Source organism: Triticum aestivum, chromosome 1A (genome assembly GCF_018294505.1).
Source record: "Triticum aestivum cultivar Chinese Spring chromosome 1A, IWGSC CS RefSeq v2.1, whole genome shotgun sequence".
Classification (NCBI taxonomy): domain Eukaryota; kingdom Viridiplantae; phylum Streptophyta; class Magnoliopsida; order Poales; family Poaceae; genus Triticum; species Triticum aestivum.
Window position 1 is genome coordinate 212,312,564 of NC_057794.1, and position 22,599 is coordinate 212,335,162.

Here is a 22,599-nt window from a genome sequence, read left to right on the forward strand (position 1 = left end):
TAATAAAGCAAAACAGGAGACGAATAAGAGTGAAAATCAGATTGTGGCAAAAGAATTTAAGCAACAAATGAAGCCTAATAATAAACCATCTAGTGTTGCTTCTGAAATTAAATTGAAAAGTGCATGTTTATTTGCCACCAAATCTGATATTGATGAGCTAGATTTCAGCAAATCTGTTTGCTATGCTTTTGTGTGCAAAGAGGCATTATTTTCATTCGAGGACGTGCCTTCCTCTTTGCCTCCTGCTGTCACTAACATTTTGCAGGAGTTCGCTGACGTTTTTCCACAAGACGTGCCACCGGGATTACCGCCTATTCGAGGGATTGAGCATCAGATTGACTTAATTCCCGGTGCTTCACTGACAAACCGTGCACCATACCGTACCAATCCAGAGGAGACGAAGGAGATTATGCGTCAAGTACAAGAGCTTCTCGACAAAGGTTATATACGCGAATCCCTTAGTCCTTGTGCTGTTCCTATTATTCTAGTGCCGAAAAAGGATGGTACATCACGTATGTGTGTTGATTGTAGAGGCATTAATAATATTACTATTCGTTATCGTCATCCTATTCCTAGGCTAGATGATATGCTTGATGAATTGAGTGGCTCTACAATATTCTCCAAAGTTGATTTGCGTAGTGGCTACCATGAAATTCGTATGAAATTGGGAGATGAATGGAAAACAGCATTTAAAACTAAGTTTGGATTATATGAGTGGTTAGTCATGCCTTTTGGGTTAACTAATGCACCTAGTACTTTCATGAGATTAATGAACGAAGTTTTACGTGCTTTCATTGGACGATTTGTGGTAGTTTACTTTGATGACATATTGATTTATAGCAGATCTTTGGAAGAACATTTGGAACATTTACGTGCTGTTTTTATTGCTCTACGTGATGCACGTTTGTTTGGTAACCTTGGGAAGTGCACCTTTTGCACCGACCGAGTATCTTTTCTTGGCTATGTTGTTACTCCACAGGGAATTGAAGTTGATAAAGCCAAGATTGAAGCTATTGAGAGTTGGCCGCAGCCCAAAACGGTCACACAAGTGAGGAGTTTTCTTGGCCTCGCTGGATTCTATAGGCGTTTTGATGAGGACATCAATACAATTGTTACACCCACAGCCCCTGCTGCTATACATACTGGACCAATTACTAGAGCTCGTGCACGCCAACTAAATTACCAGGTACTTTCGTTTCTTGGTAATGATTCTAATGTTCATGAGAATATGATGCTGCCTAAATTGGATACATTTGTTTTGCTTACAAATGAAGGGCCTAGCTTGGAGAAGGATGAACATTGGAGCAAGAACAAGCATGGAGATAATGGCATGCGCAAGGGAAACAAGAACGGAGTTACAAGTGATGATTTCAGGACTTTGAAGCCACCATAATGGGTGCATGAAGCCTTGGACGAAATATACAAGATGCCACTTCATAAATTTCGTCCCGAGGCTATTTTAGGTGCTGCGTCACCTTATTATTGGGCCAGGCCCATGTAATTTCGAAATACATAAGTATAGGCTATTTTTAGAGTCCGTATGTGTGGGGAAACAAGAGATAGGGTTGATTTCGGACCCCTCCACCAAGGGCCACGAAATTCCCCCCCTCTTCCTCCATATATACAGCCCTTAGGGCATCGTTTAGACTTTGGGTTTTGTTTAGATTAAAAGTTCGCCATAGCTGCAACTTCGCGTACTTCGTTTGTGTTCAACGACCAGACAAAGGCGTCACAGAACCCCACCTTGATCAATAAAGCTTTCATCTTATATTTGCAATATCCAGATTGCAATCTTAGTTTCTTGCTTGTTCTTCGTTTGCTCGCAGGAAACACACCCTCGTGGTTAGGTTGATCGTGCCCCGGCGTGGTCAATAACCTCTCGGAGTTGGTTTAGCGATTGCTAAGGCGCGACGTCCTCGCACGTTCGTAGTCGGATCGTCAAAGTCGACTTCCACCAAAGCGAAATCCACCATCTCATCGAAAGACGGGACACCTTTGCCTCTATCAGCAAATGATGAGTGGACAGGTGGAAGATGCGCTAAATAGATTTGAAGAGGCCCTGGAGAAGATATATGGCATTGACAAGGCATTCGAAACAAAGCTCGATCACAAATTTAATGAATTGCTCGCGTGTCTACCACCGCCCGCTGCACCTGTCACACCTCTACAACAACAACAACAACATCGTCTTCCAAATCAAGTGGCACGAGCACAACGCGTTCCCATTGAGCCTGGTCAAACTTCTGGTGCTGTTGTACCTACTGTTGGTGCTTCTGTCGCTCTTGCTACTACTGCAGAGGTGGAGGACCATTACGAGGATGAGGTTGACCAAAATCAGAACTACGTGCAACCACCAGCACCACCACCACCAGGTTGTCCTCATGCATATCATCGCAACGGTAGGGCTGCACCACCACCTGAGGTACATGACCATCTTCCTAAACTAAAATTGAATATTTCACCATTTGAGGGTAGATATGTTCCTGATATATATCTTACTTGGGAGTTAGAAACTGAACAACGATTTACATGTTTACAATATCCTGAGGAGAGACGTGTTCCTGCTACTGTTTGTGCTTTCACTAGCTTTGCATGTGTTTGGAGGTCTGAACATTGTAGATTATATCCTATTCCAGCTACTTGGGCTGCTTTGAAAACTGCTATGCGTACTCGTTGGGTTCCAACATATTATCAACATGAATTACTTCAAAAATTGGAGCGTTTAAGACAAGGACAAAATTCTGTACAAGAATATTATCAGGAATTACAAACTGGCTTGATTAGATGTGGTATTGTTGAGGAGAATGAAGCTATGCTTGCAAGTTTTTTGGGTGGATTAAATAGAGAGATTCAGACCATTCTATAGTATTAGGAGTATACTAATATCACTCGTTTATTCCATCTTGCTTGTAAAGCTGAACGTGAAGTGCAGGATCGACAGGCATTGGCGCGAACTAAACTTTTCTGTAGGTCGATCTTCATCATGGACACCACGTGCATCCTCTACTTCCACTCCACCAGCACCTCCATCAGGTGCCACCTCCAGCCGTGATACAAGAAAGCAGGCACAACCACCAATATCTGCCAAGGGCACACCTGCCGGGCCTGCGCAGAGCTCTTCTTCTTCCATGGCATCAACAGGGCACACAAGTGATACTATTTGTCGTCGTTGTAAGGGAAGAGGACATTTTGCGAGAGAATGCCAATCTCAGCGCATGATGATTGCTACTGAGGATGGTGGGTATGAGTCCGCTAGTGACTATGATGAGGAGACTTTGGCTCTTATTACACATGAAGAACACGGTGGAGAGGATCCTGATCATGAGACGCAATACATGGCTGCTGAAGATGCTGACAGGTATAAATGTTTAGTTGCTCAACGTGTTTTGAGTGTGCAGGTTACACAAGCTGAGCAAAATCAGAGGCATAATTTGTTCCATACAAAGGGAGTTGTGAAGGAACGTTCTGTTCGCGTCATCATAGATGGAGGGAGCTGCAATAACTTGGCTAGCATGGAGATGGTGGAGAAGCTATCTCTCACCACAAGACCACATCCACATCCTTACTACATCCAATGGTTCAACAACAGCGGCAAGGTTAAGGTCACACATACTGTTCGTGTGCATTTTAGTATCTCTACATATGCTGATTATGTTGATTGTGATGTGGTACCTATGCAAGCATGTTCCTTATTACTTGGTAGACCATGGCAATTTGATAAAAAAATTGTACACCATGGTAGAAACAATCAATATACTCTTGTTCATAAGGATAAAAATATTACTTTGCTTCCTATGACTCCTGAATCCAGTTTGAAAGATGATATTAATAGAGCTAATAAAGCAAAACATGAGAAAAATAAGAGTGAAAATCCGATTGTGGCAAAAGAATTTGAGCAACAAATGAAACCTAATAATAAACCATCTAGTGTTGCTTCTGAAATTAAATTGAAAAGTGCATGTTTACTTCCCACAAAATCTGATATTGATGAGCTAGATTTCAGCAAATCTATTTGCTATGCTTTTGTGTGCAAAGAGGCATTATTTTCATTCGAGGACGTGCCTTCCTCTTTGCCTCCTGCTGTCACTAACATTTTGCAAGAGTTCGTTGACGTCTTTCCACAAGACGTGCCACCGTGATTACCACCTATTCGAGGGATTGAGCATCAAATTGACTTAATTCTCGGTGCATCATTGCCCAACCTTGCATCATACCATACCAATCCATAGGAGACGAAGGAGATTATGTGTCAAGTACAAGAACTTCTCGACAAAGGTTATATACGTGAATCCCTTAGTCCTTGTATTGTTCCTATCATTTTAGTGCCGAAAAAGGATGGTATGTCGCGTATGTGCATTGATTGTAGAGGCATTAATAATATTACTATTCGTTATCGTCATCCTATTCCTAGGCTAGATGATATGCTTGATGAATTGAGTGGCTCTACAATATTCTCCAAAGTTGATTTGCGTAGTGGATACCACCAAATTCATATGAAATTGGGAGATGAATGGAAAATAGCATTTAAAACTAAGTTTGGATTATATGAGTGGTTAGTTATGCCTTTTGGGTTAACTAATGCACCTAGTACTTTCATGAGATTAATGAACGAAGTTTTACGTGCTTTCATTGGACGATTTGTGGTCGTTTACTTTGATGACATATTGTTTTATAGGAAATCTTTGGAGGAACATTTGGAACATTTACGTGTTGTTTTTATTGCTCTATGTGATGCACGTTTGTTTGGTAACCTTGGAAAGTGCACCTTTTGCACCGACCGAGTATTTTTTCTTGGCTATGTTGTTACTCCACAGGAAATTGAAGTTGATAAAGCCAAGATTGAAGCTATTGAGAGTTGGCCGCAGCCCAAAACGGTCACACAAGTGAGGAGTTTCCTTGGCCTCGCTGGTTTCTATAGGCGTTTTGTGAGAGATTTCAGCACCATTGCTGCACCTCTCAACGAGCTTACAAAGAAGGATGTGCCTTTTTTTGGGGTACCGCACAGGAAGAAGCCTTCACGGTATTGAAACATAAGTTGACACATGCTCCTTTACTCCAACTTCCTGATTTTAATAAGACTTTTGAGCTTGAATGTGATGCTAGTGGAATTGGATTAGGAGGTGTGTTATTACAAGATGGCAAACCTATTGCATACTTTTTTGAAAAATTGAGTGGGCCTAGTCTGAACTATTCTACTTATGACAAACAATTATATGCTCTTGCTCGGACCTTAGAAACATGGCAACATTATTTATGGCCCAAGGAATCTGTTATACATTCTGATCATGAATCTTTGAAACACATTAAAAGTCAAGCAAGACTGAACCGTAGACATGTTAAATGGGTTGAATTCATTGAGACTTTCCCTTATGTCATTAAACACAAGAATAGTAAAGAAAATGTTATTGCCGATGCATTGTGTCGTCGTTATACTATGCTTTCACAACTTGACTTTAAAATATTTGGTTTGGAGACCATTAAATATCAATATGTGCATGATGCTGATTTTAAAGATGTATTGCAGAATTGTTAGGAAGGGAGAACTTGCAACAAGTTCGTTCTTAACGATGGATTTGTGTTTCGTGCTAACAAGCTATGCATTCCAGCTAGCACCGTTCGTCTTTTGTTGTTGCAGGAGGCGCATGGAGGAGGATTAATGGGACACTTTGGCGTCAAGAAGACGGAGGATATACTTGCTACACATTTCTTTTGGCCAAAGATGAGACGGGATGTTGAGCGTTTTGTTGCTCGCTGCACTACATGTCAAAAAGCTAAGTCACGACTCGATCCTCATGGTCCGAAACCAACCCTAACTCTTGTTTCCCCACACATACGGACTCTAAAAATAGCCTATACTTAAGTATTTCGAAATTACATGGGCCTGGCCCATTAATAAGGTGACGCAGCACCTAGAATAGCCTAAGGACGAATATTATGAAGTGGCATCTTGTATATTTCGTCCAAGGCTTCATGCACTCCTTATGGCGGCTTCAAAGTCCTGAAATCATCACTTGTAACTCCGTTCTTGATCCCCTTGCGCATGCCATCAACTCCATGCGTGTTCTTGCTCCAATGTTCATCCTTCTCCAAGCTAGGCCCTTCATTTGTAAGCAAAACAAATGTATCCAATTTAGGCAGCATCATAATCTCATGAACATTAGAATCATTACCAAGAAACGAAAGTACCTGGTAATTTAATTGGCGTGCGCGAGCTCTAGTAATTGGTCCAGTATATGTAACAGTAGGGGTTGTGGGTGTAACAATGGTATTGATGTCCTCATCATCCTCCCCTTCTTGAAATGAAGTCGTCCTCGACGGAAGCGCATCTTCCTCACCCAAATAAGGCTTCAAATTTGCAATGTTAAAAGTGGGACTAACCCCAGAATCTACAGGTAGCTCAAGTTTATATGCATTATCATTCATTTTCTCTAACACCTTAAAAGGACCATCAGCACGTGGCATTAGCTTTGATTTGCGCAGCTTAGGAAATCTATCTTTACGCAAATGTAACCAAACAAGATCTCCAGGCGCAAACACGACATGTTTTCTACCCTTATCTCCAGCAAGTTTATATTTAGCATTCATACGCTCAATGTTTTCCTTAGTTAACTCATGCATTTTTAAAATCAATTCAGAACGTTCTTTAGCATGAAAATTAACCTTCTCTGAAGATGGAAGAGGCAACAAATCAATAGGTGCACGAGGTAGGAAACCATACACAATTTCAAAAGGGCACATCTTAGTAGTAGAATGCAATGAACGATTATAAGCAAATTCAATATGAGGCAAGCATTCTTCCCACATTTTCTTGTTATTCTTCAAAATAGTCCTAAGCATAGTAGACAATGTTCTATTGACTACTTCAGTTTGTCCATCAGTTTGGGGGTGACAAGTAGTACTAAAAAGCAGCTTAGTCCCCAACTTAGCCCATAAACATCTCCAAAAGTGGCTAAGAAATTTAGTATCACGATCTGAAACAATAGTATTTGGCACACCATGTAAGCGAATAATTTCACGAAAGAACAAATCAGCAACATTAACAGCATCATCGCTTTTATGACATGGTATAAAGTGTGCCATTTTCGAGAACCTATCCACGACAACAAATATGCTATCCCTCCCCTTCTTTGTTCGAGGTAAACCTAAAACAAAGTCCATAGATATATCCTCCCAAGGAACACTAGGTACAGGCAAAGGCATATATAAACCATGAGGATTGAGTCGTGACTTAGCTCTTTGACATGTAGTGCAGCGAGCAACAAAACGCTCAACATCCCGTCTCATCTTTGGCCAAAAGAAATGTGTAGCAAGTATATCCTCCGTCTTCTTGACGCCAAAGTGTCCCATTAATCCTCCTCCATGCGCCTCCTGCAACAACAAAAGACGAACGGAGCTAGCTGGAATGCATAGCTTGTTAGCACGAAACACAAATCCATCATTAAGAACGAACTTGTTCCAAGTTCTCCCTTCCTTACAATTCTGCAATACATCTTTAAATTCAGCATCATGAACATATTGATCTTTGATGGTCTCCAAACCAAATATTTTAAAGTCAAGTTGTGAAAGCATAGTATAACGACGAGACAAGGCATCAGCAATAACATTTTCTTTACCCTTCTTGTGTTTAATGACATAAGGGAAAGTCTCAATGAATTCAACCCATTTAGCATGTCTACGGTTCAGTTTTGCTTGACTTTTAATGTGTTTCAAAGATTCATGATCAGAATGTATAACAAATTCCTTGGGCCATAAATAATGTTGCCATGTTTCTAAGGTCCAAACAAGAGCATATAATTCTTTATCATAAGTAGAATAGTTCAGACTAGGCCCACTCAATTTTTCAGAAAAGTATGCAACAGGTTTTCCATCTTGTAATAACACACCTCCTAATCCAATTCCACTAGCATCACATTCAAGCTCAAAAGTCTTATTGAAATTAGGAAGTTGGAGTAAAGGAGCATGTGTCAACTTATCTTTCAATACCGTGAAGGCTTCTTCCTGTGCGGTACCCCAAACAAAAGGCACATCCTTCTTTGTAAGCTCGTTGAGAGGTGCAGCAATGGTGCTGAAATCTCTCACAAAACGCCTATAGAAACCAGCGAGGCCAAGGAAACTCCTCACTTGTGTGACCGTTTTGGGCTGCGGCCAACTCTTAATAGCTTCATCTTGGCTTTATCAACTTCAATTCCCTCTGGAGTAACAACATAGCCAAGAAAAGATACTCGGTCGGTGCAAAAGGTGCACTTTCCAAGGTTTCCAAACAAACGTGCATCACGTAGAGCAATAAAAACAGCACGTAAATGTTCCAAATGTTCCTCCAAAGATTTGCTATAAATCAATATGTCATCAAAGTAAACTACCACAAATCGTCCAATGAAAGCACGTAAAACTTCGTTCATTAACCTCATGAAAGTACTAGGTGCATTAGTTAACCCAAAAGGCATGACTAACCACTCATATAATCCAAACTTAGTTTTAAATGCTGTTTTCCATTCATCACCCAATTTCATACGAATTTGATGGTATCCACTACGCAAATCAACTTTGGAGAATATTGTAGAGCCACTCAATTCATCAAGCATATCATCTAGCCTAGGAATAGGATGATGATAACGAATAGTAATATTATTAATGCCTCTACAATCAACACACATACGCGACGTACCATCCTTTTTCGGCACTAAAATGATAGGAACAGCACAAGGACTAAGGGATTCGCGTATATAACCTTTGTCGAGCAGTTCTTGTACTTGACGCATAATCTCCTTCGTCTCCTCTGGATTGCTATGGTATGGTGCATGGTTGGGTAGCGAAGCACCGGGAATTAAATCAATTTGATGCTCAATCCCTCAAATAGGTGGTAATCCCGGTGGCATGTCTTGTGGAAAGACGTCAGCGAACTCCTGCAAAATGTTAGTGACAGCAGGGGGCAAAGAGGAAGGCATGTCCTCGAATGAAAATAATGCCTCTTTGCACACAAAAGCACAGCAAACAGATTTGCTAAAATCTAGCTCATCAATATCAGATTTGGTGGCAAGTAAACATGCACTTTTCAATTTAATTTCAGAAACAACAGTAGATGGTTTATTATTAGGCTTCATTTGGTGCTCAAATTCTTTTGTCACAATATGATTTTCACTCTTATTTGTCTCATGTTTTGCTTTATTAGCTCTATTAATATCATCTTTCAAAATGGAATCAGGAGTCCTAGGAAGCAAAGTAATATTTTTATCGTTATGAACAAGAGTATACTGATTGTTTCTACCATGGTGTATATAATTTTTATCAAATTGCCATGGTCTACCAAGTAATAAGGAACATGCTTGCATAGGTACCACATCACAATCAACATAATCAACATATGTAGAGATACTAAAATGCACACGAACAGTATGTGTGACCTTAACCTTGCCGCTGTTGTTGAACCATTGGATGTAGTAAGGATGTGGATGTGGTCTTGTGGTGAGAGATAGCTTCTCCACCATCTCCATGCTAGCCAAGTTATTGCAGCTCCCTCCATCTATGATCACGCGAACAGAACGTTCCTTCACAACTCCCTTTGTATGGAACAAATTATGCCTCTGATTTTGCTCAGCTTGTGTAACCTGCACACTCAAAACACGTTGAGCAACTAAACATTCATACCTGTCAGCATCTTCAGGAGCCATGTATTGCGTCTCATGATCAGAATCATCTCCACCGTGTTCTTCACGTGTAATAAGAGCCAAAGTCTCCTCATCATAGTCACTAGCGAACTCATACCCACCATCCTCAGTAACAATCATCACACGCTTAGATGGGCATTCTCTCGCATAATGACCTCCACCCTTGCAACGTCGACAAATAATATCATGTGTTTGCCCTGTTGATGCCATGGATGAAGAAGAGCTCTTTGCAGGCCCAGAAGGTGTGCTCTTGGCAGATAGTGGTGATTGTGCCTGCTTTATTGTATCACGGTTGGAGGTGGCAGCCGACGGAGGCGCCGGTGTAGCAGAATGTGTGGAAGTAGATGATGCACGTGGTGTCCATGATGAAGGTCGACCTGCAGAAAAGTTAGTTCGCGCCAATGCCTGTCGATCCTGTACTTCACATTCAGCTTTACAAGCAAGAGGGAATAAACGAGTGATATTAGTATACTCCTTATACTCTAGAATCGTCTGAATCTCTTTATTTAATCCACCCATAAAACGTGCAAGCATAGCTTCATTCTCCTCAACAATACCACATCTAATCATGCCAGTTTGTAATTCCTGATAATATTCTTCTACAGAATTTTTTCCCTATCCCAAGCGCTGCAATTTTTGAAGTAATTCACGTTGATAATATGGTGGAACCCAACGAGTACGCATAGCAGTTTTCAAAGCAGCCGAAGTAGCCGGAATAGGATATAATCTACAATGCTCATACCACCAAACACATGCAAAACTAGTGAATGCACAAACAGCAGCAGGAACACGTCTCTCCTCGGGATATTGTAAACATGTAAATCGTTGTTCAGTTTCTAACTCCCAAGTAAGATATATATCAGGAACATATCTACCCTCAAATGGTGGAATATTCAATTTTAGTTTAGGGAGATGGTCATGATGTCGTACCTGAGGGTGAGCCCTACCATTGCCATTATTTGCATGTGGACAACCTGGTGGTTGTTGTGCTGGTGGTGGCACGTAGTTCTGATTTTGATCAACCTCATCCTCATAATCTCCCACATAATCATCCTCCTCCACATCAGCAGTAGGAGCCATAGAAGTATCAACAGCAGCACCGGCAGTTTGGCCCGACTGAAGAGGGACACGGCTCGCTCGGCGGAGGGCTGTTTGCCGATGTGGAGGTAGTCGATGTTGTTGCTGTTGTTGCAAAGGTGCGGCAGGAGCAGCCGGTGGTGGTGGTGGAAAACGCGAAAGCAATTCAGAAAACTTGTTATCGAGCTTTGTTTCAAACGTCTTCTCCATGCCATCTATCTTCTCCATGGCCTCTTCAAATCTGTTTATCACATCTTGCACCTGTCCACTCATCATTTGCTGAAACGTATCATGAAGCTCCTTGTTCGTCAAGTTCTCCCAGTCAGTCTCGTCGGCTTGTGATACTGGCATGGTTAGCAGCAATAGAAACACACAAGAATATGATCCTACATACTACTAACAAGTGGTGGTGGTGGCGGGTGTCACAAATCTGTCAAGCAAATCTCAAATTCTTACCAGTTCTTACCCAGCAGCAGGTGGTGATCGGCAACCGTTGTAGTCAAAACTTCTCAAAAGCCTGGATAGAGCGATTGCCAGGGAGAGTCAAACGCACGACGTAGATGTATGTGGAGCTGGGAAGTCTTATAGTATGGGAGCAAAAAGGGTCAGCAATAATCAATTCAGAGATGCAAAGTTGAATAAATGCTCAACGACGGTACTGTGCTGGTCCTAGGCTAGACCGTGCTAGAGACGCGAGCCTAGAACACTAACAAAATCATGGCACTGCACGTAAATAAGGGAAAAGCACACTCTGGAACTCTCTTTTTTCGCTCTTTTTTTTTGCGCTCCTTTTTTTTTGCGCTCCTCTTTTTTTTGCGAAAAATCACTATAATGGCAAGTGTCTCAAAACTCTTCCCTCGTCAAACTGATAGGATGGGCATGAATTTTTTTTTCACTTTTTTTTCGGAAATCAGGGCAGCGACGACGAAAAAGTGCGACAAAAAATCACTATGATGGCACGTGGCTCAAAAGACTCAGAAAAGCCTAAAAATAGGATAGGGAAAAAAAATTGCCCGTGAAAATTTTGGCCCAAAAACTGCACGGGGGTCTCCAGACTCTTTTTTTTCCGAGACCTACGCAGGCAAGGAAACACGAATCAGAATTTAGATTGATCTCAAGAACAAACCTAATATGAGAAGAACTCGGATTGGTGGTGGATATATGGTTGTGGTATATGGCAGCGGTGGGGGTATATGGTAGCGGTGGTGGTATATGGATACAGATTGGTGGTGGTATATGGATACGGATTGGTGGTGGTATATGGATATGGATTCAGAGCAGTGGCGGAGAAGCAATGGTGGTAGATGGCAAGGCGATGATGATGGTGCGGCGGCGGCGTGACAACTTATGACCAGAACTCGAAACTCTAAAAGACTAGACTCTAAGACCAGCAACTTGACACGACGATGCAACCGCAAATTCAACAAAGCAAAAACCCTAAAAAGATTATGCAAAGGCTCAGATTGGTTCGGATATGATGAACTAACCCTAATTTTTTTTCTGGCTTTTTCGTGGACTATAGGTATGAAGAACAGACTCGATCTAATCTACGAAAAACTGTAAAATCTCACCGAGCAACCTAGAAATCTGATACCACTTGATAGAGGCTAAGGTGTTCCGATGTTTCAATGAGATGGTGGCTATCGTTTTCTGTGCGAGTCGACCTTGACGATCCGACTACGAACATGCGAGACGTCGCGCCTTAGCAATCGCTAAACCAACTTCCGAGGGTTATTGACCACGCCGGAGCACGATCAACCTGACCACGAGGGTCTGTTTCCTGCGAGCAAACGAAGAACAAGCAAGAAACCGAGATTGCAATCGGGATATTGCGAATATAAGATGAAAGCTTTATTGATCAAGGTGGGGTTCTGTGACGTCTTGGTCTGGTCGTTGGACACAAACGAAGTACGTGAAGTTGCAGCTATGGCGAACTTTTAATCTAAACAAAACCCAAAGTCTAAAGGACGCCCTAAAGGCTGTATATATGGAGGAAGAGGGGGGAATTTCGTGGCCCTTAAGGGTGGGGTCCGAAACCAACCCTAACTCTTGTTTCCCCACACATACGGCCTCTAAAAATAGCCTATACTTAAGTATTTCGAAATTACATGGGCCTGGCCCATTAATAAGGTGACGCAGCACCTAGAATAGCCTATGGACGAATATTATGAGGTGGCATCTTGTATATTTCGTCCAAGGCTTCATGCACTCCTTATGGCGGCTTCAAAGTCCTAAAATCATCACTTGTAACTCCGTTCTTGATCCCCTTGCGCATGCCATCAACTCCATGCGTGTTCTTGCTCCAATGTTCATCCTTCTCCAAGCTAGGCCCTTCATTTGTAAGCAAAACAAATGTATCCAATTTAGGCAGCATCATAATCTCATGAACATTAGAATCATTACCAAGAAACGAAAGTACCTGGTAATTTAATTGGCGTGCGCGAGCTCTAGTAATTGTTCCAGTATATGTAACAGTAGGGGCTGTGGGTGTAACAATGGTATTGATGTCCTCATCACAAGGGCCACGAAATTCCCCCCTTTTCCTCCATATATACAGCCCTTAGGGCATCGTTTAGACTTTCGGTTTTGTTTAGATTAAAAGTTTGCCATAGCTGCAACTTCGCGTACTTCGTTTGTGTCCAACGACCAGACCAAGACGTCACAGAACCCCACCTTGATCAATAAAGCTTTCATCTTATATTCGCAATATCCAGATTGCAATCTCAGTTTCTTGCTTGTTCTTCGTTTGCTCGCAGGAAACAGACCCTCGTGGTCACGTTGATCGTGCTTCGGCATGGTCAATAACCCCTTGGAAGTTGGTTTAGCGATTGCTAAGGCGCGATGTCTCGCACGTACGTATTCGGATCGTCAAGGTCGACTCCCACTGAAACGATAGCCACCATCTCATCGAAACATCGGGACACCTTCGCCTCTATCACAACCACCAATCCATGTCCAGATATACCATCGCCATATACCACCACCAATCCATGTCCAAATATACCATCGCCATATACCACCACCAATCCGAGTCCAGATATACCATCGCCATATACAACCACCAGTCCGAGTTCCACCAGATTCATCTCCGCCACCAGTCCTAGTCCGAGTCCAGTATTTGTTGCTTTGTTTTCGAGTTCTAGATCACGCGATACTTCGAGTCGTGAACAAGTCGGACTCCCCAACTTCCGTGCTATCCGCAGTAGAAAAATAGTTCCAAACTCAAAAAAAAACTAAGTCTAGAAATTTCTGGCTAAGCAGTTTTTAGAACATTTGTAGACTTTTCCGGAAAAAAATTGTTGCGGAGCAAAAAAATCAGAGAGTGCTCCTCCCTTGTTTACGTGCCGTGCCGTGATTTTGTTCATGTTCTGATGAGGACATCAATACCATTGTTACACCCACAGCCCCTACTGCTATACATACTGGACCAATTACTAGAGCTCGCACGCCAATTGAATTATCAGGTACTTTCGTTTCTTGGTAATGATTCTAATGTTCATGAGAATATGATGTTGCCTAAATTGGATACATTTCTTTTGCTTACAAGTGAAGGGCCTAGCTTGGACAAGAAAGATGAACCTTGGAGCAAGTTCAAGCATGGAGATGATGGCATGCGCAAGGGGAACAAGAACGGAGTTACAAGTGATGATTCCCAGACTCTGAAGCCACCATAATGAGTGCGTGAAGCATGCTACGAAATATACAAGATGCCACTTCATAAATTTTGTCCAGAGCCTATTCTAGGTGCTGCATCACCTTTTTATTGGACCAGGCCCATGTATTTTCGAAGTACTTAAGTATAGGCTGTTTTTAGAGTCCGTATGTGTGGGGAAACAAGAGTTAGGGTTGGTTTCGGACCCCTCCACTAAGTACTTCGAAAATACATGGGCCTGGCCCAATAATAAGGTGACGCAGCACCTAGAATAGCCTTTGGATGAAATTTATGAAGTGGCATCTTGTATATTTCGTCCCATGCTTCATGCACTCATTATGGTGGCTTCAGAGTCCGGGAATCATCACTTGTAACTCCGTTCTTGTTCCCCTTGCGCATGCCATCATCTCCATGCTTGAACTTGCTCCAAGGTTCCTCTTTCTTGTCCAAGCTAGGCCCTTCATTTGTAAGCAAAAGAAATGTATTCAATTTAGGAAGCATCATATTCTCATGAAGGTTAGAATCGTTACCAAGAAACGAAAGTACCTGATAATTCAATTGGCGTGCGTGAGCTCTAGTAATTGGTCCAGTATGTATAGCAGTAGGGCTGTGGGTGTAACAATGGTATTGATGTCCTCATCATCCTCCCGTTCTTGAGATGAAGTCGTCCTCGACGAAAGTTCATCGTCCTCACCCAAATAAGGCTTCAAATCTGCAATGTTAAAAGTGGGACTAACCCCAAAATCTGCAGGCAGCTCAAGTTTATATGCATTATCATTTATTTTCTCTAATACCTTAAAAGGACCATCATCACGTGGCATTAGCTTTGATTTGCGCAAATTAGGAAATCTATCCTTACGCAAATGTAACCAAACAAGATCTCCAGGTGCAAACACAACATGTTTTATACCCTTATCTCCAGCAAGTTTATATTTAGCATTCATACGCTCAATGTTTTCCATAGTTCACTCATGCATTTTTAAAATCAATTCAACACGTTCTTTAGCATCAAAATTAACCTTCTTCGAAGATGGAAGAGGCAACAAATCAATAGGTGCACGAGGTAGGAAACCATACACAATTTCAAAAGGGCACATCTTAGTAGTAGAATGCAATGAATGATTATAAGCAAATTAAATATGAGGCAAGCACTCTTCCCACATTTTCTTGTTATTCTTCAAAACAACCCTAAGAATAGTAGACAATGTTTTGTTCACTAGTTCAGTTTGTCCATCAGTTTGGGGGTCACAAGTAGTACTAAAAAGCAGTTTAGTCCCCAACTTAGCCCATAAACATCTCCAAAAGTGGCTAAGAAATTTAGTATCATGATCTGAAACAATAGTATTTGGCACACCATGCGAGCGAATAATTTCACGAAAGAACAAATCAGCAACATTAATAGCATCATCGCTTTTATGACATGGTATAAAATGTGCCATTTTTGAGAACCTATCCACGACAACAAATATGCTATCCCTCCCCTTCTTTGTTCGAGGTAAACCTAAAACAAAGTCCATAGATATATCCTCCCAAGGAACACTAGGTACATGCAAAGGCATATATAAACCATGAGGATTGAGTCATGACTTAGCTTTTTGACATGTAGTGCAGCGAGTAACAAAACACTCAACATCCCATCTCATCTTTGGCCAAAAGAAATGTGTAGCAAGTACGTCCTCCGTCTTCTTGACGCCAAAGTGTCCCATTAGTCCTCCTCCATGCGCCTCCTGCAATAGCAAAACACGAACGGAGCCAGCTGGAATGCATAGCTTGTTAGCACGAAACACAAATCCATCGTTAAGAACGAACTTGTTCCAAGTTCTCCCTTCCTTACAATTCTGCAATACATCTTTAAATTTAGCATCATGCACATATTGATCTTTAATGGTCTCCAAACCAAATATTTTAAAGTCAAGTTGTGAAAGCATAGTATAACGACGAGACAATGCATCAGCAATAACATTTTCTTTACCCTTCTTGTGTTTAATGAAATAAGGGAAAGTCTCAATGAATTCAAGCCATTTGGCATGTCTACGGTTCAGTTTTGCTTGACTTTTAATGTGTTTCAAAGATTCATGATCAGAATGTATAACAAATTCCTTTGGCCATAAATAATGTTGCCATGTTTCTAAAGTCCGAACAAGAGCATATAATTCTTTATCGTAAGTAGAATTGTTCAGACTAGGCCCACTCAATTTTTCAGAAAAGAATGCAACATGTTTGCCATCTTGTAATAACACACCTCCTAATCCAATTCCACTAGCATCACATTCAAGCTCAAAAGTCTTATTAAAATCAGGAAGTTGGAGTAAAGGAGCATGTGTCAACTTATCTTTCAATACCGTGAAGGCTTCTTCATGTGCGGTACCTGATAGAGGCAAAGGTGTCCCGTCTTTCGATGAGATGGTGGATTTCGCTTTGGTGGAAGTTGACTTTGACGATCCGACTACGAACATGCGAGGACGTCGCGCCTTAGCAATCGCTAAACCAACTCCGAGAGGTTATTGACCACGCCGGAGCACGATCAACCTAACCACGAGGGTCTGTTTCCTGCGAGCAAACGAAGAACAAGCAAGAAACTAAGATTGCAATCTGGATATTGCGAATATAAGATGAAAGCTTTATTGATCAAGGTGGGGTTCTGTGACGCCTTTGTCTGGTCGTTGAACACAAACGAAGTACGCGAAGTTGCAGCTATGGCGAACTTTTAATCTAAACAAAACCCAAAGTCTAAACGATGCCCTAAGGGCTGTATATATGGAGGAAGAGGGGGGAATTTCGTGGCCCTTGGTGGAGGGGTCCGAAATCAACCCTATCTCTTGTTTCCCCACACATACGGACTCTGAAAATAGTCTATACTTATGTATTTCGAAATTACATGGGCCTGGCCCAATAATAAGGTGACGCAGCACCTAAAATAGCCTCGGGACGAAATTTATGAAGTGGCATCTTGTATATTTCGTCCAAGGCTTCATGCACCCATTATGGTGGCTTCAAAGTCCTGAAATCATCACTTGTAACTCCGTTCTTGTTCCCCTTGCGCATGCCGTCATCTCCATGCTTGTTCTTGCTCCAATGTTCATCCTTCTCCAAGCTAGGCCCTTCATTTGTAAGCAAAACAAATGTATCCAATTTAGGCAGCATCATATTCTCATGAACATTAGAATCATTACCAAGAAACGAAAGTACCTGGTAATTTAGTTGGCGTGCACGAGCTCTAGTAATTGGTCCAGTATGTATAGCAGCAGGGGCTGTGGGTGTAACAATTGTATTGATGTCCTCATCAGGTCGACTCCCACAGAAACGATAGCCACCATCTCATCGAAACATCTGGACACCTTCGCCTCTATCACAATATGTAAGTAGCTTCATCAAGGTCTTTCTTTGAAAAACTCCTTCCAAACACTCCTTTATGCTTTCCAGAAAATTCTACATTATTTCCTCCCAAGGAACACTAGGTACAGGTAAAGGCATATATAAACCATGAGGATTGAGTCGTGACTTAGCTTTTTGACATGTAGTGCATCGAGCAATAAAACGCTCAACATCCCGTCTCATCTTTGGCCAAAAGAAATGTGTAGCAAGTACGTCCTCCGTCTTCTTCACGCCAAAGTGTCCCATTAATCCTCCTCCATGCGCCTCCTGCAACAACAAAAGACGAACGGAGCTAGCTGGAATGCATAGCTTGTTAGCACGAAACACAAATCCATCATTAAGAACGAACTTGTTCCAGGTTCTCCCTTCCTTACAATTCTGCAATACATCTTTAAATTCAGCATCATGAACATATTGATCTTTGATGGTCTCCAAACCAAATATTTTGAAGTCAAGTTGTGAAAGCATAGTATAGCGACGAGACAATGCATCAGCAATAACATTTTCTTTTCCCTTCTTGTGTTTAATGACATAAGGGAAAGTCTCAATGAATTCAACCCATTTAGCATGTCTACGATTCAGTTTAGCTTGACTTTTGATATGTTTCAAAGATTCATGATCAGAATGTATAACAAATTCTTTGGGCCATAAATAATGTTGCCATGTTTCTAAAGTCCGAACAAGAGCATATAATTCTTTATCATAAGTAGAATAATTCAGACTAGGCCCACTCAATTTTTCAGAAAAGTATGCAACAGGTTTGCCATCTTGTAATAACACACCTCCTAATCCAATTCCACTAGCATCACATTCAAGCTCAAAAGTCTTATTAAAATCAGGAAGTTGGAGTAAAGGAGCATGTGTCAACTTATCTTTCAATACCGTGAAGGCTTCTTCCTGTGCGGTACCCCAAACAAAAGGCACATCCTTCTTTGTAAGCTCGTTGAGAGGTGCAGCAATGGTGCTGAAATCTCTCACAAAACGCCTATAGAATCCAGCGAGGCTAAGAAAACTCCTCACTTGTGTGACCGTTTTGGGCTGCGGCCAACTCTCAATAGCTTCAATCTTGGCTTTGTCAACTTCAATTCCCTGTGGAGTAACAACATAGCCAAGAAAAGATACTCGGTTGGTGCAAAAGGTGCACTTCCCAAGGTTACCAAACAAACGTGCATCACGTAGAGCAATAAAAACAGCACGTAAATGTTCCAAATGTTCTTCCAAAGATCTGCTATAAATCAGTATATCATCAAAATAGACTACCACAAATCGTCCAATGAAAGCACGTAAAACTTTGTTCATTAGTCTCATGAAAGTACTAGGTGCATTAGTTAACCCAAAAGGCATGACTAACCACTCATATAATCCAAACTTAGTTTTAAATGTTGTTTTCCATTCATCCCCCAACTTCATACGAATTTGATGCTATCCACTACGCAAATCAACTTTGGAGAATGTTGTAGAGCCACTCAATTCATCAAGCATATCATCGAGCCTAGGAATAGGATGACGATAACGAATAGTAATATTATTAATGCCTCTACAATCAACACACATACATGATGTACCATCCTTTTTCGGCACTAGAATAATAGGAACAGCACAAGGACTAAGGGATTCGCGTATATAACCTTTGTCGAGAAGCTCTTGTACTTGACGCATAATCTCCTTCGTTTCCTCTGGATTGGTACGGTATGGTGCACGGTTTGGCAGTGAAGCACCGGGAATTAAGTCAATCTGATGCTCAATCCCTCGAATAGGCGGTAATCCCGGTGGCACGTCTTGTGGAAAGACGTCAGCGAACTCCTGCAAAATGTTAGTGACAGCAGGAGGCAAAGAGGAAGGCACGTCCTCAAATGAAAATAATGCCTCTTTGCACACAAAAGCATAGCAAACAGATTTGCTGAAATCTAGCTCATCAATATCAGATTTGGTGGCAAATAAACATGCACTTTTCAATTTAATTTCAGAAGCAACACTAGATGGTTTATTATTAGGCTTCATTTGTTGCTCAAATTCTTTTGCCACAATCTGATTTTCACTCATATTCTTCTCCTGTTTTGCTTTATGAGCTCTATTAATATCATCTTTCAAAATGGAATCAGGAGTCATAGGAAGCAAAGTAATATTTTTATCCTTATGAACAAGAGTATAGTGATTGTTTCTACCATGGTGTACAGAGTTTTTATCAAATTGCCATGGTCTACCAAGTAATAAGGAACATGCTTGCATAGGTACCACATCACAATCAACATAATCAGCATATGTAGAGATACTAAAATGCACACGAACAGTACGTGTTACCTTAACCTTGCCGCTGTTGTTGAACCATTGGATGTAGTAAGGATGTGGATGTGGTCTTGTGGTGAGAGAAAGCTTCTCCACCATCTCCATGCTAGCCAAGTTGTTGCAGATCCCTCCGTCTATGATGACGCGCACAGAACGTTCCTTCACAACTCCCTTGGTATGGAACAAATTGTGCCTCTGATTTTGCTCAGCTTGTGTGATCTGCACACTCAAAACACGTTGAGCAACTAAACATTCATACCTGTCAGCGTCTTCAGGAGCCATGTATTGCGTCTCATGATCAGAATCATCTCCACCATGTTCTTCACGTGTAATAAGAGCCAAAGTCTCCTCATCATAGTCACTAGCAGACTCATATCCACCATCCGCGGTAGTAATCATCACACGCGGAGATTTGCATTCCCTCGCATAATGACCTCCTCCCTTACAACGACGACAAATAATATCACTTGTGTGCCCTGTTGATGCCATGGAAGAAGAAGAACGCTGTGCAGGCCCCGCAGGTGCGCTCTTGGCAGATAATGGTGGTTGTGCCTGTTTTCTTGTATCACGGCTGGAGGTGGCACCGGATGGAGGTGCTGGTGCAGTTGAAGTAGAAGATGCACGTGGTGTCCATGATGAAGGTCGGCCTACAGAAAAGTTAGTTCGCCCCAATGCTTGTCGATCCTGCACTTCACGTTCAGCTTTACAAGCAAGATGGAATAAACGAGTGATATTAGTATACTCCTTATAGTCTAGAATGGTCTGAATCTCTCTATTTAATCCACCCAGAAAACGTGCAAGCATAGCTTCATTCTCCTCAACAATACCACATCTAATCATGCCAGTTTGTAATTCCTGATAATATTCTTCTACAGAATTTTTCCCTTGTCTTAAACGCTGCAATTTTTGAAGCAATTCACGTTGATAATATGGTGGAACCCAACGCGTACGCATAGCAGTTTTCAAAGCAGCCCAAGTAGTTGGAATAGGATATAATCTACAATGTGCAGACCACCATACACATGCAAAACTAGTGAAAGCACAAACAGCAGCAGCAACTCGTCTCTCCTCAGGATATTGTAAACATGTAAATCGTTGTTCAGTTTCTAACTCCCAAGTAAGATATATATCAGGAACATATCTACCCTCAAATGGTGGAATATTCAATTTCAGTTTAGGAATATGGACATCATCTCGTACCTGAGGTGGTGGTGCAGGCCTACCATTACGAATATATACCTCAGGTCAACCTGCTGGTGGTGGTGCTGGTGGCTGCTCGTAGATCTGATTTTGATCAACCTCATCCTCATAATCGCCCGCATACTCATCATCCTCCTGGGTACCAGCAGCAGCGGTAGCAGGAGCCAAAGAAACACCAACAGCAGTAGCAGCGGCACCAGAATTTTGTCCTGGCTCAATAGGAACACGTTGTGCTCGTCCATACTGATTCGGAAGGGGCGTAGTTGTTGTTGTTGCAGAGGTGCGACAGGTGCAGCCGGTGGTGGAAGACGCGCAAGCAGTTCATTAAATCTGTTATCGAGCTTTGTTTCGAACATCTTCTCAAGGCCAGTGATCTTCTCCATGGCCTCTTCAAAATTGTTCAGCACATCTTGTACCTGTTTAGTCATCATTTGTTGAAACTTATCATGAAGCTCCTTGTTCGATAAGTTCTCCCAGTCAATCTTGTCGGCTTGTGATCCTGGCATGGTGAGCAGCAATAGAAACACACAAGAATATGATCCTACAGACTACTAAGAAGTGGTGGTGGTGTATCACAAATCCGTCAAGCAAATCTCAAATTCTTACCAGTTCTTACCCAGCAGCAGGCGGTGATCGGCAACCGTTGTAGTAAAAAACTCTCAAAGCTTGGATAGAGCGATTACCAGGGAGAGTCAAACACACGACGTAAATGTATGTGGAGCTGGGAAGGCTTATAGTATGGTAGCAAAAAGGGTCAGCAATAATCAATTCAGAGATGCAAAGTTGAATAAACGCTCAACGACGGTACTGTGCTGGTCCTAGGCTAGACTGTGCTAGAGACGCGAGCCTAGAACACCAACAAAATCACGGCGCGGCACGTAAACAAGGGAAAAGCACACTCTGAAATTTTTCTTTTTGCTCTTTTTTTTGCGCTCTTTTTTTTTGCGCTGCTCTTTTTTTGCGAAAAAGCACTATAATGGCGAGTGTCTCGAAACTCTTCCTAGGTCAAACTGACAGGATGGGCACGAAATTTTTTTTTTCGACAAAATTTTTTTTTCGACTGCCCGGACCCAAAAACTGGAAACGGGTCAAAAAAAACTTCCTATAATGGCACCTGTCTCAAAACACTCAGAAACACCTAAAAATAGGATAGCCAGAATTTTTTTCGAAAAATTTTGGGCCTAAACGGAGCGTGGCTACCCGACTCTTTTTTTTCCGAAACCTACTCCGGCAAGGAAACACGAATCGGAATCTAGATGGATCTCGAAAACAAACCTAATATGACAAGAACTCGGATTGGTGGTGGATATATGGTGGTAGATGGCAGCGGTGGTGGTATATGAC